Raw genomic sequence first — 24,584 nt, forward strand, 5'->3', positions numbered from 1 at the left:
CAACTGTATTGCGGCACTTTGGCCATAAAAGCGTAGAAAAAGACAGACATTAAAATAATCAAAAACCACAACAATGAAAACACAGGAGACAAAATCCCAGAACTCGAATGCGCCTAAATGATACAATGCCTGTACACAAGGGCTTCTAGGCGCCAGAGGAATGCAATCAGAAATCAGCCCCTTTCTATTTGGATTGAACGATTGAAAGTGAAGTGCTTCACAAAGAAGAACTTTACAAAAAGGGAACACTGACGGCTGGAAATGCCCAGCTGTGGGAGATGGAAACAGAAAATGGTGCAAGCACAAGACTTTCAATCTGCAGGAACTGGACTGCAACAATACACAGCCCCGCGCGGTCAAGGTGGTTGCTACAGGTCATCATGAGGGGCATTAATACACTAGACTTTAACGGCACCACGTGGGGGGGGGGGCACCTTCTCTTGGGATTGTGCTTTCGCATGTAAGGGAAAGTGTGGTTAAGCCTACCACCGAGTGCAGACCCAGATCAGACATGCGCCGATTCAGGGGTCAGAAGAGTTGGGACGAATGTTATGGAGGGCTCTCGGCACAAGAGTACACCCTGCAAAGCTGCAGTCCTGGTGGGGAAGGTCTGAGTACAGTTTGTAGATGGCACCCTTATCATACACTCAAGAAAGAGGGTTGATAGATTAATAGAACAGACATTGGACAGGGGATCAGAACCACAAAGTCCTAAAACTGTGCGATTTACAAGCACCTTTTCTAAAGAACTTCAGGTCGCATGCCAGCCACCTTTAGGAACCTTAACAGAGACTGGCATGCCTAGCAATTCACGGTGCCACACATATTCAGGGGGTGAGGTTAATGCAGGAAGTGTGCAGTAACCATATCCAAAAGTGCTCTCTGAATAGATCAAAGTAAGCATTTTGATATTGCTACTTTAAGCAAGAAATGCAATCCCATTCTGACCTCAAAGGGGTAGGCTAGCTTCTTCCACCTCGCACCCACATGGTTTACTGCTGCTGCAGATTCCATTTTAAGGATGCAGGTGCAGATTTAGGCATTAGATGCATTCTGGCCCCTTTAAAGTAAGTAGCGCGGTCTGAACTTCTAGAGCAGCGCAAGGAAACGTAGTTTGACGTCAATGCCCACTTTACAAACACGGGGCGAGAATGGATTTTAATACACAAGGTGGGCCTGTGACATGCAGCGTGCCAGCCAGTAATCCAATGCCTGCATGTACTGTGGCGGGGTGGTTAGGCCGCAGGATTAGAATGCCTGCGAGTTTTGCCCCCATGCCACCCACACAACTATACACACACCCCATCCGGGCTGAGAAAGCTGGGAGGCATTTACCCGCCACAAAGCCATATGCCGTGGGGCACAATGTGTGTTGCCATTATGCATGTAGCTAAACGATTGCACATGCCACCATCTACACACACAAGCACGAGGCATGTCCCACAATAGGCAACCTGGAGAAAAACGTGCACTTGGCCAGCAGCGAGCAATGACCCCGCTTCATTGGAAGGGTGGGGGGGGGGTATCCGTATCCAACAGCCAGTGGAAACATATCGGAGGAGTTTCCATAACAGAAAGCAAACCCTACAGCAATTGGGTGGCCAAGCTCGTGCACCGCACCGATGCAAAGACTCATGGGACAGGGTTAAGCGCCGCCTGAAATAACAATTCAACTGCGCACAAGTACATTCAAATGTGCCTCACCACACGAAAGTGCAATGCAACACAAAGAGAAGTCTGCACTACACACGCCGCCGTGATAAGCAAGCAATGTACCTGTAAACAAATTGCGCCTTGAGGGCATACCAGCGGGAAACGGCGCTATACAAATGCCACAGTACATTATTGTATCTTTTATAATTAATATTTTTGTGATACAACTCGCCCATTCTAAACATGTCATTGCCACATACATATTGAGCGAGTTGTGCAGTCCATGGCACACAGCCTCATCCAGCGCATCAAGCCTATTGGCGCGCAGGCAGCTCTTTCAAACACGCCGAAAGATTCCAAAAGACGCCGCAAAACACTCCAAAATGTTTAACAACTCTTGCCACAAATCCAGCCAGGCTCGGGGTGTGCCAAGGCCCCTGCTGGCATCGTGTGCCGTTTCCAACTCTAGCTGTGAAGCGCAAACCGCGCGCCGTGTGCTCGGAACGTACCTGCTCATCTGCCTGGCACGCGACGAGGTTGTGCTGGCCACAGAATCCAGCAAACTTGATAAACTGGAGCCAATTGCCTGCATCTGGTTGACTGGCAAGGGACTTGTCGTCGGCACGGGCACGCGGGACCTGAGGGGGGGAGAGAAACAAAAGCCGTGTCACTTGGGCAATGTCAGTCCTCGTAGATACAATGTTAAGAAAACACCCAAGTATGTTGCTTTAAAAAACGTATTTAATTTTTGGAAACACCCCCGTTTCATGCTCTTTGGCCCCGCACTGCAATGGTTTCTTGTAAGCAGAACACCTAAAACAATTAGTAGATTGCACAAAAATGCTCACTGCATAGCGCTGGGCGCGAATTCCAAACCCCGGAACGTTCAGACGCATTACGTGTCGTCACGTTTAACCGTCCGCTGACTACACCTGTCCCCACTCTACAAACAGGTGCCGGAATGACAATTACACACCAGCCACTCGGATTGCAAGGAAGCCGCGTCCATTACGGAGCTGGGTTTTGTTAAAAGTGCGAAGACTGTCACCTCTCTCTGACCTGCTCTGTCACAGGGTCACGCAAGAGATTGTATTAGAGAAGTGTGCATTTACACACCCCCGCCAGAGCACCCAGACAACCAGCCAATGTTTGCCCGATTTGCAACCTGCTTTCTTTTTTTCTGTGCTACGTTTTCCCCGGCACAGGTTTATGTACAAATTCGGTTTATTAATATCTCTGCACTATGCAGTGACAGTCAATGCCATGAACGTGGCGTGTGTAATGTGTGACCACAACAGCGTGCACGGCAGAGCAATTCCTAATCAAATGCTCGATTTAAACGAATTTACCCCCTAACAAGTGTGAACTAACAGCACACACACTAATGTTACATGTGCGCGTGGACGAAAAAGACACACACACATACATGATAAACTACCCAATACCCTACATGACAGAAAACAATCAATGTGTCCCTCCGCGCCGTGGGCATTATTTAAAGGTACCAGGCTCCGTCCAGGAGCCACAGCAGAACATTTCGAGATCCGCGAACTTCTACAGTAGGTTTGGGGGAATGCAATAATCACAAGGAAACGTTTGCTCTAGAAAATATCTGTCAAGATACGTAAACCACAAAAATACAAATAGGCTTACACGATGCCAGCTCTTTTCCCTCGAGCAGGATACATTCGGTCACGGCGCGAAGTAAAGGGTCAGCTGCGCAAACGTGGGGCGCAAACATTAAAAATGTGCTAATACACCGCCAATGCTGCGCGAAATGACTTGCAGGAAATCCCACAACAGTAGATTGAGGGCCTGAAAACACTGTCACACGGGGGGAAGCATGCTGGGGGCCCGAACAGGGGCACAACACGTGGGCCTTTTGCTTCGGTAGACTGTATGTATACATATATATTGTTTAAAGTGCACGTGCCTCGTTTGCTAAGTGTTTTACTCTTTTAATCAGAACAGAAAAAAAATGGTTTTGGAACAAGGGTAAAAAAGTTAAGCGCGAAGACATCTCGGGCATACGTTGAAATGGAATTTCGCTGGCGATGAAGCAAGCGTTCGTGCTGTGTTGGGCTGCACGGCGCCCCTGCAGCTCGGGTGCTGCGAGGCGCAGTGTCATGTACCGGGGTGTCAGTCTCTGACTAGGAAACGCGCCCCCTCGGCCCCCGGCGCTGACAGTTTAAGTGCCCCTGCCTTGTGTGTGCGCATTTGTGCCGCTCTGTGCACAGGGCGGCCGCGCTTCCCGGGCCCGCCTTTCGCCAGAGTTCAGAGACTGTGAAACAGCACCGCCGTGCACGGCGCACACCTCACACAGAAGCCGCGTGGAGTCCCTGCAGCGGGGCCCGGGCCCGCCTTTCGCCAGAGTTCAGAGACTGTGAAACAGAACCGCCGTGCACACCTCACACAGAAGCCGCGTGGAGTCCCTGCAGCGGGGCCCGGGCCCGCCTTTCGCCAGAGTTCAGAGACTGTGAAACAGCACCGCCGTGCACGGCGCACACCTCACACAGAAGCCGCGTGGAGTCCCTGCAGCGGGGCCCGGAGCCGCTGCGGGCCCTTCCCCACTCCCACAAGACAACCTGCGTGCAGGGTCTTTCAACCTGTAAGCGTTTGTTTTGGATACATTTGCCTTATTAAAAAAAATGTCTGCAACTTTTAGGAGGAGCCTGAAAACGAGTTCGTATTTAAAAATGGAACTAGGCCGGTCTCTCACTAAAGTTGAACTTTGGCTGGGGAACGGCATGGAACGTGTTCTCGCCCATTAGCCGAATTCGCAGGGACATCGAGGTTACACCTTATTTAGGAAAGACATACACCTTAGCTGCCTCTGCACAGGTGCCAAGAGCGCCCCAAATTGGGGCAGAGGTTGCGCCGTCCTCTCGGGCCGCCTGCAGGAGTTTAACACACCCCTCCTCCCCGCCAACTCACACACACTCACTTCAATCCGTCAAAAGGAGCAGACGGAAGAAATCCGGGGCGCTGCAGGGGGGGGGGGGCTGGTTGTACCCCGGGGAGTGGGGCACATCCATGTATATACAACAGGAGCCAACCCCAAAAGAGAGCGGCGTCCAGGGGTCCGCGTGGGTGAGTGGTACAGGCGGTCCCGATGGGAGGACATGGGTGGGGTGGGGGTACAGGTGCGGCCAAGGGGAATAATAGTCAGGGGGGGCACGAGAGGTTTCCAAAACAGAGCGGGGGGGAGGGAAGGTGGCTACATTGCGAGCTGGACCACCAACACCCTCCAAAAAGGTGCGGCGGAGACCCCGGAGAGTACAGCCCTCAGGAGCGACAGTAGCAGGTCTCCCGGGAGGAGCCAAGGATGGGATGGGGGGCGGAGTGGTTCCCGGGGTGACCCAGGTGGGAGGGGAGAGGATCCCCGTGGGAGGCGGCGGGATGGGATCCACGCGGGTAAAGTGCAGGAATGGGGAAAGAGTGAGGCGCAGGAGGGGCCCACGGGGAAGGCACGAAGGAACAAGGAAACAGCGAGGCTTGGCAAGAGGCGGCAGCCGCGATTCATCGGCTATAGCGCGGGCAGACGCGGGAACGGGCCGCCGGTCGCCTTACCTCAGAAGCCAGCACTCCGGCGAGACACGCTTCCCCCGGACCAGAGATCGCAGTCCGGCGCTCATGCGGGTCCCACGCGTAGCTCCCCTCCCCGGGGGTCAGTGCCGCTCCTCTGGGCGCATCCCACCGCGGCGCTCGCTGTCCTGTCAGGGGGGTTCGCGGACTTGGAGTTGGGCGAGCCGGGAATTAGGTTGGTCACGCCTTCAGCCTCGGGTTCCTGGAGATGCACCAGCCCGCACCCCCCCGAGCGGCACTCTCTCCTCTTCTGCCAGCCGGGCGGCAGGGAGGGTCTACGGGCGCTGGGTATCCAGGGTCCCGGAGCCAGCAGTGATCCAGCGAACGTCTTCCCGGATCCCTCGTCTATACGTGGCCCCGCTGCTGAAACTTCGCCACCTGGCTGCCCTCCCTTCTTGCCCTCGGTGCTATTACAAACTGTCCTGCCCCACAATCAGCTCTGGCAGACTGATGTACGGGCATCTCATGTGATCTGCGGCTGGTGATGTTCGCTCACCCGGCCTCTACTGTCAAAACACAACCCCGCTTTCCCCCCTTGTCTTCGCCCCTCCCCCTTGCACGATGACACTATCTCACGTCCTGCCCCTTACACCCACAACGGAACTATCTCACCTCCCAGTCTGTCTCCCTCATCTACCTGCCTTCACGAGCTCAGCTCTGAGGAGAGGGGGGGTCTCACCCCCGTGTCTCTTTAAGGAAGGCTTGCTCGTCCACCCAGAGAGCGAGAGGGGCGCTCTTCACATCCTCGGAAGCAACCCGAGGCACCTCTCCTGGGACGCTCTTAAAGTGACAGCCGCCTCCGCCGGGAAAGGTCACGCAGAGGTCGCCTGGGGGACAGACTGATCGGGGATGCCCCGAGCCCGGGCTGTCCGCGTAGGAGGGAGGGGGCGCGTGCACACGTGCAATCCGGGGCCGGCCATGGGCGCAGATGAAGTGTGAAAGCAAACTCTCAAAGTCGGCCTGTCTGCTCCTGAGGAAGGACAGCTGGGCACGAAACCGGAGGCCGCTTCTGTGCAACACGAGATGTGATAAACACAAAGCGCCGACAAGCGTGCGTGCACTTCTCATAATTTTTAATCCAAGTAGTAGTTGAATAAAAAACTTCTGGGGGTTCCCAGCACGCCTTGTACCAGCCCCGCAAAGACATCCATACCGGCCTAGGAGCTGAACCCCCAAGATTCGTTCCTAGCCAAGGATTAAGCACAATCAATGCGGGCGTTTGAAATATTTTTTTCAAGGACAACATTGTATTAATTGCAGTATAAACACATGTTTTACGCTAATTGTTTTTCAAATAAATGATTTCATTATACCAATTAATCTATAAAAGGCGTTTAAACCGGATTGGCATTTTCTCTTTATACAGTGACAGCGCGTCAATTGAGCGCAAATACAGATGCTTAATATATCAACACACGCGAATTTATTTAATGAACAATACAACTAAAATTGCATCATGCGTTTATAGCCAAATATTAAGAAATCATAATGTTATGTACTTATATCACGAGTGTGTGTGTCGCCCAGTTCCGAGTCGCGAGAATTCAGGGGTTAGTTAGTCGGCATCCGTCAGCTACTAACAACTTTAAGGTAAATTGAAAACCAGGCCAGGTAGGTTTGCTGGGCAGCGTAGACATCGCGCCAATGGACATAAAAATTAAATAAAATAAAAAACACTCGTGTGTTAGAAAGGCCGAACTTTTAATTTATATACACTTTATTTTTTTTTAACACAAAAACTTGACTGGTTGTTTTATTTATTTTTCCTCCAGGTTTGAGCACCTCCCCCTCTACACCGGAAGGTCGCTTTTGGCGGGAGACGTCTGTCTCGCCACCCAGTTATCTGCGACATCGGCCCGAAAGTTGGGGAACTGCCGCCGACGCCTGTGCGCTCCACAGACGAGGCCAAGGCCTTGGTCAGCAGCTCGGGGGCCGGGCCGAGCTTCCCACGGGCCGGTGCCCGAGAACCCGCTCCCCCGACCATCGATTTCCTGCCCTTCCGCAGCGCGCCCATTGTTGGAACCTTTTTTTTCTAATTTAGCCATAAATTGGAGCAGCTCGAGCTCTGAGCGGCCCTATTTTCTTGCTGTCAGGATGAGGGATTTGTTTTATGATGCATTGTGTTTTAAATGCGAGTAATCTCGCGAGTCTATTGCTCCGTCAGCCGTTGGTGCCGGTAGGAAGCGCCTCTCCTGCCCTATTCCGTACCGCACAAGGGGACTGCCCGGCGAATATACAAGTGTAGGGGCCTGGGTCTGCAACAAGCTGTTTGATAAATGAATAAAAAGTAGTGCAGCACACAGGGAAGTGTGGAATGTCGGGGGTGTGAGATACGTGTGCAGTACCGTGTGTCACCGGCGGGTGGCGCTGTGCACCAAACACCGCATTCCTTGGCTGGAACGAGCCGGCAGACACTCTGCCTGAACTCCGCCCGCACTTTACTTGGACGTGAGTGAGAGAGAGAGCGCGCGGCTTGTCTGTACTAGAAACCTGCGACACCCCCCACCCATAAAGTGATGACAATATTACCATTCCAATAGCACCTCCTAGTCCTTCTTCCTCGTCACAGTACTTACTTTATGGAAGAGGGGAGTACTCAACCAAGAGGCAGGCAAAAAACGGTAATCACCATCATTGGTGGGTGGAATAATTTCCCACCTGGTAAAGTTAAAACGAAGCGTTCAAGTCCTGAACACGCCGATTCTTCTCTGTTGTAATGGAAGGGTTGAGGCTTATTGGGCAAGGAGCGCTAAACGACCCACACTCCCTGCTACGGGGGGGATGTCGGCGTGAAAGGATTTGAGTGCGTCATTTTGTAGTTGGCCCCTGCTCTTAGCCATATGCGCACCTATAGCGCCCGGAGTGCGAACGCTCCAAATTGCAGCACTGTGAAGAGTAATTGTTTTAAATTAAAGTAATAAAGCACACAAAAAGCACCCTTACAAGTAAATAGCGTAAACATAAGATGTACCTATTTAGCGCCCAATACTCCCCTAAAAATGAATGAGCTTTGCCCGTCGAGCTGCACTAAAGCCTTCCTTCACCGAAGACAGAGTAATCATGACACATTCTTTATAGCGCTTAAGTTGATCCCTCACGTTTCCAGGCGCTTTAATTGCGGCCATCACCAGTGACGCCTTTCGCATTTGTTCGTTTTATAGACACAACATTCCAGGCCTGAGAGAGGCACGCATTCTCACCAGCGCCCCCCTCCCCCCAAAAACTTCGAGGCGTGTACAATAAAAGACGGAGCAGCGCTTCCAGAGGGCTGCCCGTCATTTATCACAGAAAGCAGCGCGGCTCAAGCCCAGCCTAGCGGGGCTCCCGCTTTCTCAGAACTCCCCGACACTTCCATGAATCTGCACAAAATGAAAGACCCTCCACCATTTTCAGACCGATGCGCCCCACTCTCCCCCCATTTTGGTGATGTTTATTTAAAACACTTCGCTCTCTCTTTCCTCTGGAACAGAGAAGAGTTAGTGCTGCCGGTGTCTGCCAGGGCTCCCGGGAGACTGTAAAGCGATGCCGAGTTTAAGCCCTTGACTGGAGACGAGGTCCCGGGAGCCGGGGCTGCGGAGCCTCTAATGCATCCCCCACGGACCCCGACATTCCAGCGTATCGCTGGGCAGCGGCGAGGAGGAGAAAGCGGCGCACCGGCAACGAACAGAGCAGCAGCAGCACCCGGCCAGCAGCTGCTTTTGCGCGCGAGCCCCGGCTTCAATGCTGTGGCTGCCTTCTAAACTGTTAATGTTGTGTGTACAATTACAAGGGACGTTGCGGTCAATACACAACCCTTCACAAAGTCAAACGTTCCCACGGCACATACTCTAAATAGTAACGCACACAGCTCGCAGCAGGCCACCCCCTTGCGCCATGTAGGAACACTCTTTATTTAGGAGCACAGTTTTCTAGGTCTCCCTGAACGCGAAAGAGTCTCCCGCCCAATGATAACATCGCCAAGATAATGCTAGAAAACCGAACATACCACAAGAAGCAGTTTTACCGCAAATTCCCACAAACGGGATACCGCCTAAATGTATGGACAAGGAGACGCCATTCAGACATTTTTTTTCCAGGGTTAACTGGGAACAGAGCTTCCTAAAGCGGCTCCATTTCAAAAGCCCCTCCCACCTCCGAGCTGTTTGTTTACGTTGTTAAAAGCATCTTAGTTTTTTTTTTTTTAACCCAAGGATCATTTAAAAAAAGTTTTTTTCTCCTTCAATGTCTACAAAAAAGCCAAAATTCTTCGGCAATGCAGAAAAAAGTCCATCACGGCCCAGACCCAATACACACAACCACTAATTCACTTAAGATTCCTCGCGACATCTAATTTTATTGTATACCTTTTTTTGAGCAATGAAGCCGTTAAGGGGAGAGGAAATTAAAGGTAGAAAAAATGTAAATTAAAAAAAAAGTGTCCTTTGTTCTGTAACAGGGCCCGGGTGTAAGCATGTTAATCTCCAGCGCGGTAATTTGCTTCTGCCGCAGAAGACAGAAGCCCCGCTGCCGTGGCCCGCACTTCATAAATCACGCCTTTATGTGGACAGGGGTCAGGGCAGCGTGGGCCTGCGCAGCGCTCCAGCACGCCGGTAATTACGGCGGATTACTCTCAGGTGCCGGGGTCAGCCTGCTGGGGGCTGACTTCCTGCACGGCTCCTTGCCTGACGACTGGGGGGCGGCGCCGACTTTTCTGGCCTAACATCCTCACCCCATCACGAGTCGGGACTCTTCCACCCACCCCTCAGGCGGCCTTTCTTGATATCTCACAGTTCGGGACAACAGACCCGCCAGCCTCGCCTGTAATACAAATTAAAACGAGTGCACTCTGGGACTTGTAGTCTCGTTTTTAATGGCGCGTAAACCCCATTCCCAATACACTTGGATTAATTTGATCACCCCAAATGGCGCAGGATAATCCTTGCCTTTAGCCTATTAGATGGCGGAGAAAACTCAGCGCCGATGACAGTACGCTTGATTAGTTTGCATGCGTCGTGGCAGTCGTTCATTCACGGTTTTCCTCTTTCGTGGAAATGTTTTCACTTACAATGTATATTTATAAACAGCCTATTAAGACATTTCAATAGAAGAAACGCAAAGTGCTTTTAAGGATGTGATCCTGTACGCTGCGACTTCAGTTGGGCGAGAATACTGTAGTGTTTTCCCAAAATCTCGGCTGAGCTGCAATCTCGTAAACCCAGGACACGTGCATTCTGTTCGGTGCGTTTTTAGGAAAGACGGATATAGTCGCCGCACGTGGCTAAACTGAAACCACGCGCCCCCTGTCGTCTTTAGGAAAATGTATGAATGTTTATGATAAGTGGCAAATTCAATGGTACCGACGAGATCGCTAAAAGGAGGAGTCGGCCGCAAGGGATTGGATGCTCTGCAGCTTCAATGCAGATTTCAACAGCGAGCACTTGGCTCACTAAGCTACCAACAGAACGATTTTCACCTGTCTGTAAGTGATTGTTCCGCCATTTGATTTCGTCACAATAAGACTCAACGACGTGAGGCTCGACGTGAAGCCACAATACAGCTGTCCGTCAGCACTCCTGTTCAAGGCGCAGCTGTACAGAGGGCTTGTCCATGATCGCTCACACCTGGCCGTGACAAGCTGGGAGGTTACCACATTGCAACATCACACCCATACCGCACCTGTTTCCCCGGGCTTGCTCCTTGAGCCACAACAGGCATCAGCTGTTCTATTTTCAAAACGCAATTCTTTGGGAACCCTAACGCTGCTATAACGCGAGCCATTGGGGAAGAAAAGAGCACCCGTGCGGGGAATTGGCTTTTAGTTGGACCACCGCGGTGTTCACGCACCAGAGTCTCTCCACAGTCCCCAGGAGCTCAACCAAGCAGACTTCCGGTGCGAAGTTCCGTTCGTTCAATTTCCTTTGGAGGGGTTGGGGAAATTGCACTGAACATCCTAGGGTTCTAGAAGGTTCACTGCTACGAAGAGGTGAGTGTTACATGTTTTGGTCACTGGCTGCTGGTGGCTACAATCCTTTTCAGATGTATGGAATCACATCTGTGTTGATGGAGTCCAAAGGTTCTGGCACATGTCTTTGATGCAGAGCCCATGTTCTTGGTCTGTAGTATACACCTGTGCCCGGGTGAATCAGTAGCCTGATATGCAGCCCTTGCTCTCCCGTGCCACAGAGCAGGTTCAGGGCGCAGGTGCCTTCTTGACAGCTGCGCAGCTGCAGCTCAGGTGCTGTATTTAAGATATGCACCTCTGTTCCAAAACCTCATAATTACAAAAGTTGCCATCCTGGTGGAAAGTTAAACTTTAAGTACATGAGTTATGGGTATGATGGATTATTGTAGCCGCATCTAATTTGATATCACATGTCAGCCCAGTGAGTCCAGCTGTGGAATGATATTTGTATAACCCTCACCCAAACCAGGCTGTCACTGCTGCAAGCAAGACTGTAGCCTTGAAGGTTTCCTCTCTTTCATCCTTTATGAGGGCGGGTAATGCCCTATCCATTGAGACAACACCTCCCCAGGAAGCTGTCCTTGGAACAGTAATCAAAGGGCCCACCCTGCCCAAAAAGGACAGGCCTCACACAAGGGTGCTGCTTACCAAAGGGGCCATTCATGCTATTATCAAGGCGTGCCATTGCCTTTTCTCAAACTCGAAGATCCACATTGCATCCCTTCGACCTGCCAGCATCTTTGCTACTGCTCTTCGCTAGTCGAACTGACCTTGATGTCCCATTGACCCATGACCATTGTACACTGCATCGAACCACCCTACTTGAACTGTGCATACAGACCCAATGATTTTTACAGTCAAACTTTTGTCAACCAACCCTGGTGGGCCCTCACATTCTGCTGTTCTTCAAGTATCATTTTGAACATCAATGAGCTCCATTTCAACCCGCACTCAACACCGTTCCATCTCTAGAACAATGGAGCTGCTGCCTTCGAGCCACTTCAAACCACATGAAAAGCACCTAGAACCCTGGTTCCCCATTGTTGAAACGCTGAGACCAGCAAAAGGTACTATTGACTCGCAAATGCTCCCATGGTCCATTTCTGGGCCCTAGAGACTGTACTAGGTCACCATTCATCCCTTTTGGCTCCAGTACGTATCATTTTAAAAATCATTGTGGTTAATTATTGCTTTTCTAACCCTGCTTATAACCTAGAGTGCTGCATCTTCTATTCTTGCATATTAGCTGTTCTTTCCATGGGGTGCGTTTTATTTAGTTTTCATGCAGATGGTGTGTTCAATTAAAGTATATGGATCTTTCTAAGACCTTGATTGGATATTCTTTCTTTTGGACTGTTATGTTTTGCCGTTTGGGGTGCTAGTGAGTCACATTCACAGCCCTCTTGAGGATGTAGCCTTCCCTCGGCCCACATTGCCACAAAAGACGAATGAGGTATATCTCTTTACTGTCTATTTAACTTTCGTGGTTGGGATCACTGTTGGCTTGTTGAAGTGTGAGGGCTGAGTAGGTGGTTTAGTCGCTACTCACCCACATAATCCTACAGAGAAGAAGTAAATTTGTCACAGCCAGGTATTTGTTCTCCAAATGTCCCCAATCTTGGCCGCATACAGTGGTAAATGTGCTGTTTTGCAGATGTTGGACATTGTTCCTTGTCACAAGCAGTTGTGCATGTTCTCTTCTCCAGATGTTGAGCCTCCCTTCCGTGGTCACAAGCAGTGGGAACTGTGTTGGTATCCCAATGCAGAGTCCATTCTTCCTGGTCACATGCAGTGATAGATGTTCTAGTCTCCAGATGTGGAGACCCTCTTTCCTCATCACAAGCCATGGTATCTGTTATCCAGAGGCAGCATCCCCTTGCTGCTGGTCACATCTAATGCTATCTGTTTTCCAGATGTGGAGTCCACTGTTTTTGGTACGTAGCAGTGGGAGCTGCACTGTTATCCAGACGTGGTGCAGCTTTGTTGCTGATCACGAGCAGTGATGGGTGTTCTGTTTACCAGATGTGAAGTCCCTTGCTCTGAGTCCCAAGTAGGGTGTCTTTTCTTCAGAAATGGGTTTCCTTGTTCTTGGTTGGAGGGTAATGATGGAAGAACCCTACTCCAAAGGTAAGGACCTTTTTTGTTATCTAGCTTCTCACCACCCGCAGTGATGCCAGTGCTGCTTTCTAGAGGTGGAGCCCCTTGCTCTTAGTCACAAGTCATGATATGATATATATGATTTGGTTATTTATAACGCGCTTAATACCAGAGGTTTCTAAGCATGGACCCGGGGATCGAACCTGTGTTGCTCTGTGTCGTCTTGCTTCCAAGGCAACCACATTGCCCTTGAGCTATCCTCCCGAGACATGCTATCTGATCTCCAGATGTGGTGTTCCTTGCTTTGGGTCATAAGTAGTGAAATGTTTTTTTTTTAGGGGTCCTGAGTTCCTGACTGCAAGATACTATTAGCAGAACTCCAGAGACTGAAACTTTTATTCTGGGTCTCTTGCTTGTTGCCATAAGCAGTTCGTAGGATTTCCCACCATTGACTATACTGGTTAGTTCTGATGAGAGCTGTTTAAAGGTTTGAGAAGCCACCCTCAACACGATGCAACAAATAGTGTAACAGATTTTATTTAGCCCTATCTCAGACACATATCATGCCCCTTGGATCCCTCCCCCCTGAGCTAACAATAAGCCAAGAGCCAGGCCAGCGTACATGATTTATTTAAATTAAAAGTAATAGAAACTAACACGAAAATGACAAACACTTTATCTGTGGCACAACACAACTTCTCTCGGCATAAATATACCATAAAAGTGTGATTAAAAAGTACATAATCACAATTCTTCCCTTTCTGCACATTTCAATTCACAAAATAATTACACTTAAAAGTCACAAAGGTAGTTATCATGTGATGTGCGATTTTGACTTTCCTGCTGCCTTTAAAAGGCTAGCAGTAGGCTTTCAATATTGGTTCAAATACATATGGCAATTATGATTTCGCCCACACTTTTGGTTTAAAATAAACACAGGGTCATTTAATGGTTTGTTTTTCAGACCCCCCCCCCCCCTTGCTTTGGTCTATTTTGGGAAGTCAGACAGAAACATGTAAATGATTTGGGGAATTTTGTATTTCATACCCCCCCTTGCTGTAAGGTCTGTGTTGGGGAAGCTGGATAAAAAGGTTGGATTTATTTAAGAACAAAGACACCATTCTTCCTTAAAGCAGTCGGGGTCAGCTGGACAACAAGGATTCCTCTATTAATGTATAGGCTATAGTTTTCAGCACACAATGAGCTTTGTTAATTTCGAATTTGAACAAAATTCACCCCGTAGTGTTTTGCGAAATGATGACTTAATTACATTAATATTTTTGGTTAAATAGTCTAAGCATCTACACAGTTTTGCCCCACACCCACTATAAAGGGAAAGGATTCAAGGCAAGCAGACTCCCCCCTCCCCCCTTCTCTTGGTTTCCCAGGGATCAGTTCTACTTGCATAGCAAGCCTCTGTTTAAGGTTCTGGAAAGCCAGCTGCATCTCAGGACGCTCTGGAAAGATAGGTCAAGGGACTGGTCACTCCACTCTCAAAGAAGGCTTCCCACTCTCCACCACAGGACCCAGTCAGCGTTGGGGAATTCCTAGAGATAGACAGCTCCACCCAGATGCAATTTCCTCTGTCTCCTTACAGCTGTCAGATGGTAAGTTTCAGCAGCCTTCCTGATGGTCTGTCTGTTCCTCTCCTTCTCCTTTATCCTCCTGTTCCTGTCTGTGTGTCCCCTGTCCTAGTGCAGTCCCCTTATATAACAGCAATGACACCACCAATTTTACAATCTTGGGGAAGTACCCTGCAATAATCCCTGCCACTAGGATTGGACAGTTAGCCTTCTCTCTCCTCCCAAACCCAGCCTCCAAGTCGGGATTGGTTTATGGGTCTGGCGCAACATATGGCAGTTCTCATTTGTAATCGCCCTTTGTTCTCCTTTCAACCTTTTGGCAAAAAAATAGTTATGTATCACAACTTCATAATTGTACTAGAAATGGCCAGACTAAACATATTTTCTGTTTCAGTTTATCATGGGGAATTAGGTAAACTGACCACCAAATGTGTATCATGTAGCACGGCCATGTGGCACCTTTCTGGCATTTCTATAAAAAGCAGAACAGTTATGAATATATGTTATTAAGCATGTCCCTAATTTTATTTTCCGCCGGCTCACTGACTCTCACATTTGGAACATGTTCAGATCAGTCAGAAACCTAGTTTAACTGGCCATTACAGTTCCCAGAGTCACAGGAAAATGGATTTTATATCCCCAGAATCACCTGGAAACTGCTTAAAATGGTAAATAAATGAAATTCACCCTCCTTGTGATGGCTGAGAAAAAGTTCTAAATAATAATAGTTGTTTAAATTAATTGTGAATCTTCATGTGGGACAAATGGCCCTGATTCTTGCCTTCCGGCCATTTGTTTTCACTGGGTCAGCCTGGGCCCACAGATGTTTTTTATTTTATTTTTATCAGTCTCCTTTGTGTTGTGAGCTTGCTCTTTGAAGTGGGTGCCCCCATTTTCGCACATATTAGTCATGCTCCAGCCAAGGGTAACTTTTTCTTGAAGTCAATGCTTTCAGAGCTAGTAGGCCTGGACAACACTGAAGGTTGACACCTTTAGCAGAACATTTTATTGCAGTTGGTCATTAGATGGGAGATGGGACATCCAGACTGGAAGTGGGAGATGTAAGTTTTTCCCACAGCCAGCAACAGGGTCTGCCTTGGGCTTAAATGTTCCATGAAGACAAAGTGGCTCTACAAATGTCACTGGAGATTTGTAGCTGAAACATTATAAACATTGCTTTTGGTCAACCCGGCATCATGTTTTGTTTTCCTGACATTTTTCTGTGAGCAGTGATATTTCTTTCACTTATACTTTTTAAAACTCATTTGCACACACCTGTGCAGGCCTTTTTTGTTTAACAATCCTGTTTCCGTCTGATGGGGATCTTTGATTCCTCATTCTTTTGTAAATTAAAAGGCTGCTTATCCATTGGTAATGCCAGCTAGGCCCCTTTACATGGCTCTTTAACTTTACTAGGCCAGGCTTTTTTTGTTTGAGTTTTTAAAATCTTTCTATATTATTTTATTTATTTATTTATATTGCGCCTGTAACTCTCAAGCTTCGGGGTGCAGAGACAAGAACACAAAGACAAATAGTAAGACAATAAGACACGTAGCACAAGACATTAGAGCTGCATAGGTAGGTGGGCAGATTGTAGTATATGTATTACTTGAAGATGTGGGTTTTCAGTTATTTGCGAAAGCATTGGTAATTGGCTTCCATCCTTAACTGGCCAGGGCGGTTGTTCCAAAGGCCTGCTGCGGTTATAGTGAAGGATTTACCTGCCCCGTTTAGTCTGAAAGGAGCTACCACAATCAGACTTTGTTCGGCTGATCTTAGCTCTCTCGTAGGTTTGTAAGGAATGATTTTAGTTTTCAGGTATGCAGGGGCTTTGCCAAAAATACATGCATGAGCGTGAGGGATTTAAATTGTACTCTCTCTTCAATTATTAGCCAGTGAAGTTCCTTCCTGGCTTTGCTGATGTGCTGATTCCTGTTTTTTTGCTTAATGATTCTCACTGCATTGTTTTGCAGAACTTGCAGAACTTGGTAGCCGTGGTAGCAGTTTTTATTAGATCCTAGAATTGGGGCATTGCCGTAGTCTAGGCGAGATAAGATGGTAGCTCTTGCGACCGTGGCACTATTTTCCTCATATAAGAGTCTTATGGCTTTTAGTAGGTGCAGGTGGTATGAGCACGTTTTTTAAACGTAAAGGGTTTGGGCATCTGTTCCCAGAGATGCTTCTAGCATCAGCCCCAAGGTTTTAACCTTGGTTAGGACCTTAATTTGGGTATTTTTGATGGTGAAGGTGTTGTATGTAGGATGGAGCTTAGATCTGACAAGATTGGAGCCAAAGACCATAAGCTCTGTTTTGTTGCCGTTCAGGCACATCCATTTTTGGTCCATCCATTCCTCTACCGTGTTGTAAACGAGGCTTAGCTTTTTAGTGTCCTTTTGATGGTCTCCACTTCAATTACCAGCTGAGTGTCGTCAGCGTAATTGGTAAAGAACGTGTTGATGTTGTCGAGGACTATGCAGAGAAACCTAAGGTATAGGTTAAAGGTTAAACAGGAGTGGGGACATGCTGGCACCCTGTGGGACTCCACAGGTGATTTCTTTTTCTATTGAGAATTGGTTTCTCCAATGAACTCTTGATGATCTGTTTTGTAGGAAAGACATGATCCAGCTTATTGCTTCATCTGAGCAGTTTGCAAGTGACTTCTGTTTCTGTTTGGGGCCTTTAAATGTACCCCACCCGCCCCCCCCCGTTCTTCCATGACTCTTTGTTGGGGAAGATCAGGGCGTAATTTCCTTCATCAGGGAGTGGGCACTCCTGTCTCCGCTTCCATCTCTGGGGGTGGGGGGGGCATCACATGGCACCCCCTTTTCTTCCTCCTTTTTGGAGTGGGCACTCCAGCCTCCCCTTCATCTTTGGGTTGGAGGGCATGGCACCCACCCCCTTTCTTTCTTCCTTTCCAGGTCCCTGGGGTTCTTGCCGGACTCCACGCTCACCTCACCACCAGGCTGGAAGGTAATGAGGTTAGTTTTCTAATAAAAGATGGTTCCTCTGCTTGACTTTCATTTGGCTCATCAATCAGTCATAAAGTGTGTTTGGGATGACAGCTTTTCAACTGGTTGATGTGGACCCATTTTTCTTCTTTCAGTTTTCCTTTTGGGATGTTGATTTTGTAAGCAACAAGTGATTTTTATCAACAATTTCAAAGGCACCACACCAAGATGGGGGGAATTACTGCTCCTTGGCCCAATTCCTTTGAAAACTGGAGGTCTAGTAACTGAAGGGCAGCCCTAGAGGCGGAACCTGTGGCTGAGGTATACAATATATCATACAAAAAAGGTAGCAGGCGCCCCTCTCTCGAAAGAACAAGGCATGATAACCTGTTCGGTGGTTATTAACCACATTGAGAGTTCGCAGCCATTGCTTTTTGCTCACTGTACCTTCGTACCTTCACAGATGGGAAATATCCATTTGCATATCAGTCTTTGTCCCGCCCACAAGGGCAGTCCAGCACCGAAATGCTATGGCAATTCCTCTCTGAACAAGAGTACCATCAGCAACCCCATACACGTGTTTCAGCCTTGTTGGGCATCATCAGTGAGGTGAAGCTGAGCCTCTCTAAGCATAACCACTGAACAGGTTATCAAGTCTGTTCTTTCGAGAGAGGGGCGCCCGCTACCTTTGCAAAACTATTTTTCAAGGAACCTGGGATTGGTAACCCTAGGTCTCCTGGGGGCAACCAGACGTGGTCTCCCTCTCACTGTGCTTAGAGAGGCATCAGCTTCACCTCACTGATGATCCCCAACAAGGGTGAAACACGTGTATGGGGTTGCTGGTGGTACTCTCGTTCAGGTTGGAATTGCCATTGCATTTCGGTGCTGGACTGCCCCTGGGCAGGACAAAGACTGATATGCAAATGGAAATTTCCCATCTGTGAAAGGCACAGTGAGTAAAAGCAGTGGCTGCGAACTCTCAAGTGGTTAATAACCACTGAACAGGTTATCAAGTCTGTTCTTTCGAGAGAGGGGCGCCCGCTACCTTTGCAATACAATATATCATAAAGAGGTGTAGCCGCCAAACAAAGTTAGAACATACTATTGAATGTTGCTATTTACAACAAGATAATTGTGGTGTTCTAAGAATCACTGGTGGTACATCCTTGTGTTATAATCTAAGGGACCCTTAGGTGTGAAGACGACAGGCACATTAATGTGTGCATGTATATGCAGTATTGTCAAGCAAAAGATTTTTTTATTTATTTCATAAAGCTTATAGTACCGGATCAACAACAATCGATGTAGAACATCCTGGTACATTTGTAAACAGGCAGACATCATTAGAGCATGTGTCTCAAGTGTGTTCTGCAAAAAAGATATTTCAAAGACATGAATTGCAATGACATATTACTCACATACATTTGAACAATGTCATGAAGGAGATATGTCACCAATAGATTTCAAATATTTGTAAAAGCATATGGGGCTTCTTCTGACTTTGTAAGGGCAAGTGTCCTCTTCCTTCATATGTCTGTGAACCACTAAATAGTGCCCAATAGACCTGCTTGTTTTGTTGCAGTCTACTTTTGCATTTTATTTTTCTAAGTTGTTGAAAATGTACTCGCCCTTTTTGTTTTTTCCCTCACACCTTTCATTTCATTATCTCCTTTATGACATTGTTCAAATGTGTGTGTACCCCTGCTTGTGATCTATCCTTTGAAAATTGTACAGGTAAACCTTGGGTAAACCTTGTCACCTATTTCATACTCTTTCTTCGTGGTCTTTAGAGCATAGTAAGTCATCATTCCTTCAGTCTTTTCTAAATTGCGCTGTGCATAACCAAAAGCATGCTGAAGGTGCTTCCTTAAATTGTCAGTGAACTCGTGAGTAGTGGACACATTTATCAATGTCTGCTCCTGAGTCCTATAGAGCAGATGCTGTGCTAACACACTTTATTGGCCAGTCATGGGCTCAAATGGAGATATCTTTTCTTGCAGAAGATGTATAGATATAATACCCACCAGGACAAGCAGCAATTGGATGTCCCAACAGTGTCCAGAGTCTGACACAAACTTCTTTGATACTGTTGTTGTATCTCTCCAACCCTCCACCTGAGGTCAGGCAGTAGGCAATGTGAAGTTTTCTTTTTACCCCTAGAATCTCCCACTACTTCGCCATCATCTCACTGGAGAAATGGCTTCCTCGGTCTGACTCAATCCTTTGCGGAAGGCCAAAACGAAAGAAGATGTGGTTGATCATTAGTGCAGCAGCTATCTCTGCCTTACAATTCGGGGCTGGAAGACATTCTCCCCAATTCGTGAACAAGCATTTCACAGTCAACATGTACTTGTTTCCTCTAGAGGAGCGAATCACTGGCCTGATGAAATTGACTTGCAAATCTGACCATGGTAGTGTCATTCCCCTTTTTTTTTTTTTTTATAGTGGAGCTCTATGAGCGAGTGAACTGGGTTGGAATTGAGCACATGCAAGACACCCCTTTAGGTAAGTGTCAATGTCCTTGCCCATGTGTGGCTAGTAGGCAACCTCATGCAAGATAACCAATGTCATATGCAACCCCCTATGACCGGCAGAGGCCGCATCATGGGTGTGGTCGACATCAGGCTTCGGATGAGTTAGGTACCACCCACTGGTCACAGCCAGATAGGGCTCTCCTTACCAACAAACCGTCTTGGATCCGGAACATCTTGGAAATTCATCAACACCCGGACATGCTCTTTACCGGCACAATCTGACTCTGTTGGAGAAAAGCTTCTGGGGTTTTCAATGTGTCAATAACATTTCCAGAATATCGGTTCCTCTTTCCGTGCAGTGATCAAATCTGCATCTGGGGTATCTTAACTCGACTGGGCTGTAGAGAGTTTGCTGTTAGCCCAAGTTGTGACCTGGTGAAAGCTGCCATTTGGATTTCACCCAGCAGGGATTCCATTTCTATGAAATCACCCTGCAGAGCTCTGGTTTTAGCCAGCTGGTCAGTCACGTCATTCCCACTCTTATGGCCCCTCTATCTTGGAATGACTTCTTTTCGTCATCCAATAGATGGTCATTGCATTGGAGGTCACCAGGTCATCAATTGACTAGATCAGATTGGCATGCTTTAGGGGTTTGTTGTTGGCACAAAGCATGCCTAGATTCTTCCAAAGGAACTCCACAAAACCATTCCTGACATAATCAGAGTCAGTTATTATGACCAGTTCATTGAGTTGGTGGTGCACTGCAGTGAGGATGACTTGATAAACAGCCATCAACTATGCAACCTGACTACTTCTGGGTCCTATTTTATAACCAGCAGAGGGTTCTGGGGTATCATTCACCCAGACATTCCATGTCAGCCACCAGTTCTTTTCCCCCCGTCATTATCAACATGGTAGGAGCACCCATCCATATAAACTGTGGGTATCCCCTGACATGTGTCTTCTTCATAGACCTTTTGTGGGGGAAGCTAATTATGCCTCCATGTTGTTGTTGGTCATTAGACTTTCATCCTGATGACCGTTTTCCTGAGTACAATCATGCAAGTCCACCAACCCTTGCATTAGGGAACTCTTCTTGTTTTGGCCATATCTGACCTCCACAGGAAAGACTTGCATGGACAGAATCCAGGAAGTAATTCTGGAATTACTAACGTTCTCCACCCGGTTTCTATAACTTTTTCGAGACTCCTCACCAACCCTTTCAGTGTGTACAATGATGTGCTCCCCCTTTATGGGGCGGTAGTTCTTCAGCAGCCACACCGTTGCCAGGAGTGCCTTCTCGCAGTCATTGCATTTTTCCTCCACAAATGCGTATGAGATGACTTTGTTGACTGTCATGCTTTTGGTACAATACTGCTGTTAGGCAAGTACCTAGAACACTGTCTCCAAGAAGAGCTCATTATTCTTTATGGGGTAAGCCAAACGAGGAGCCTGGGAAAGGTTTATTTTCAGTTGTTTAATTGCCTCTGATTGATTGATCTGGACCCCACTCCCTCTTTAATAAATTGACCAAGGGTCGAGTGTCCTTTGCATAGTCTTCAATGAACTTTCAAATATAATTAGTAAGTCCATGAGGTCTTCTTCTTGCAGAGTGGTAGGGTTTTTTAATGTTAATAAAGCTTCCACCTTCTTCGCTTGTGGATTAAGACCTTCAGGTGTGATCTTGTGCCCTCAGAAGTTCACTCTGGACTTACACCACTGTGCCTTCTGAAAGGACAGTTTTGCTCTGACCTTCTGCAACTGGATAAGAACATAGTGTATTTCTGCTATATGTTCCTCCATAGTTGAGCTCTTGATCAAAACATCATCCCTATAGGCCAGGTTTCCCCGTTCACCAAAATCAGGCATGGGCTTATGTAGGAAGATGTTGCTCATTGCCTGAGTTTATGTATCCAAATGGGGTTCAGGTCCACATGTACTGCTGCCCCCCAAAGTTAAAGGCAAGCTTATACTGGTCTTCCCTGCTCATGGTTACTGTCCAGTAACTGTTGGTAAGGTCAATGGCAGTGTACACCTTTTGACCCTTGGATCTCGGCCAGTCCCTAATCAATGTAGGGAAGAGGCCATCCTGACATGTGACCCGTTTGTTCAACTCCCTCAGGTCTGCACATAGTCTCCATTGTACGTTTGGTTTAAGGATCCACAGTACCAGATTGTCGAAGGTACTGTGGATCAGACTAATTATCCCATGGGATTCTAAAGTCTTAATAATCTCTGTGAGTGACTCCATGGATGCGAGAGGTAACCGGTATTGTTTCAAAAATATGGGCACCATCTCAGGGTCAGCGGGAATGGTGACTGAAGGAATGGATGTGTGTCCAGTCATCAGTCAACTGAAACGATATCTTGGAATTCCAAGAAGAACTGTTTTAGCTTTTGTCTTTGCTTCTTGGTCTCAAAGGCATCAGCCAGATGTATCCTTTCCTCGAACATCTGCTTGAAACATGGAAAGACCCCTATACTTCAAGGGTTGCTGTTATCCACTGATATTCAAATGGTGGTGTGTTCTAGGTCTACTAGGGGTGTCGGATCTAAATATAAACCTTGTTGGCGATGGAAATTTAGATTTATATATGGGTCCTGATGTTTGAGGTTCTGTCCTCGATTTTGAGGGCAAGAGTAAATTGTCGCACCAATCCTGGGATGGTAACCTCCTTTCGCACATGAACTTCAACCACATAAGGCAGCAATTTAGCTGACTGGAATGCTTTTTCAATGTTGAGAAACGGCATGGGGTTACTCCCCAGTTGGGACCAGGCTTTATTATTAATTGGGTCCATATTGGTTGAGAATGCCACTTCCCAGATAAAAGGCGGAAGGGACATCTCTCACAACCCAGCAATTATGGTCTATGCTTTTGTTGCCAATGTACATTCTTAGCATACACCTGCTAGGCAGGATATGTTTGAAATTTGGTGTTTCCAGACCTACTTCCCATTTGTCAATCAAGTTAAATGTGGGAATAGTCTGATTTGTTTGGGAGTTTCCTGAATAAATCTTCGCTGATAAGTGCCTTCAATTATTCAGGCATACTCTGGCAAACACTAGTTCCTCCCATCCATTTAACTGAATGGGGAAAAACTGCTTGCTCCTTTACTGAAAGTCTGTCAGACTTTGAGCAAACTCTTCCTTGTCTGGTTTCATAGGACTCAAGGTGTCTTCTGATTTTGGACTGGTGTAAAATTTTAGGGTGTTCCATTCCAGTGCGGATTTTCACTTAAAACTGGGAGGAAGGTTGATTTTCAATAATGGAGAAGGGTTGCCATCACCAGTTTGTTCTCCTACATTGATGACCGTGATGTCTGGGACTTGGTTATTTTTTAAATGGAGCGTTGATCAGTTACATGACCTTTATCAATCAGGCTTACATAGTAGGTACTCATTTTTAATTTGATGGGGCGAGTAGTCTGAGGCTAGGGGACCTTGTTTACACAGTCAATCAGATAAACAGCTGGTGCCGTCCATTTTTTATGTTGAGTTGTCAGAGAAGTGGGGTGAGTGTAATTTTGTGGCTATCCCGCCATCCTGAGTTTAGTTCTCAAATGCCCTTTTTGAAAGGAGAGTGGCTTGGGTTCCAGTATCCACCATAGCAGTCACACCATCCCTGCACCATAACTGGTGCATGAAACCAGCCTTCGTTCTCCTCTAAGGTGCAAAGAAAGTGTGAGTTATTTGACAGCCTGGTCATCATTTTCTTAATATTGAACTCTGACACTCTTGGGCAGTTTTCTGTGTCAGAGTTCGGAATCTGTTAAAAAAAGGAAAAAAAAAACGTTGCAACTCGCAATTGAAGTTGTTGGGGAATCCTCCTTTTCCCAGGCTCCTTGACTGTCCCCCTATTACTTGGCAACAGTTCTCAGAACCTGTTTGGAGAAAGGACACCCCTTCCGTTACACTTCTGTTAGGCTCGCATGTTTTGGCTTTAATAGTTTCTGGTTCTGGTTCAGTCTCTATACTTACCCTCTCCCACTCAAGTCTTCTTGGACCCATTTTTCTTTGGCAGGTCTCCCCCAGTTTTTGAAAGAGAATGTCTGCTTACCTGAATCTTGCAGGGATTCGTCTCTTTCAAAGAGTTCCTCCTCAAAGTGGGTTCTTCTTTGGCATCTTATACGTGTCCTTTGCTCTTTGGGTTCAAACATTTTGGGGTAGAAGAGACTCTTTCATGCTGAGAGGTTTTTAGTGGTTCTGTTTGGGTGAGAAAGGAAGCTTCCTCAAGGGCTTGGCATCTCCCCTCCACCCAAGCCCCCTCCTACAGAACCTGTGGTTTGTCAGAGGTTTCCTC

At 47.5% G+C, this 24,584-nt stretch overlaps 1 protein-coding gene and 1 long non-coding RNA gene across 12 annotated transcripts in view; one reads left to right on the forward strand and one right to left on the reverse strand.

Annotated features, from left to right (window-relative positions):
• The window catches only part of MECOM (MDS1 and EVI1 complex locus), a 117,085-nt gene extending 111,687 nt beyond the window's left edge, over positions 1-5,398 (reverse strand). For 4 of the 11 annotated variants that reach the window (XM_069618520.1, XM_069618518.1, XM_069618519.1 and 1 more), the window contains exons 1-2: positions 5,224-5,398; positions 2,163-2,291 (exon numbers count right to left, since the gene is read on the reverse strand). The gene's annotated coding sequence lies outside the window, so the exon portion shown is untranslated. Of the gene's footprint in view, positions 1-2,162; positions 2,292-3,306; positions 3,898-3,967; positions 4,211-4,475; positions 4,497-4,597; positions 4,823-5,223 lie in introns of those variants that run through there. The other 7 variants (XM_069618514.1, XM_069618511.1, XM_069618516.1 and 4 more) reach the window with 5 other exon arrangements.
• Positions 5,399-10,399: 5,001 nt separating this feature from the next.
• Positions 10,400-24,584, forward strand: part of LOC138491797 (uncharacterized) — a 63,100-nt gene continuing 48,915 nt past the window's right edge. Inside the window, exon 1 of the long non-coding RNA XR_011276085.1 lies at positions 10,400-11,200. This is a non-coding gene — a long non-coding RNA (uncharacterized lncRNA). The remainder of the gene's footprint in view (positions 11,201-24,584) is intronic.

The sequence above is a fragment of the Ambystoma mexicanum genome, chromosome 10 (assembly GCF_040938575.1).
Source record: "Ambystoma mexicanum isolate Mex_15411 chromosome 10, UKY_AmexF1_1, whole genome shotgun sequence".
NCBI lineage: Eukaryota > Metazoa > Chordata > Amphibia > Caudata > Ambystomatidae > Ambystoma > Ambystoma mexicanum.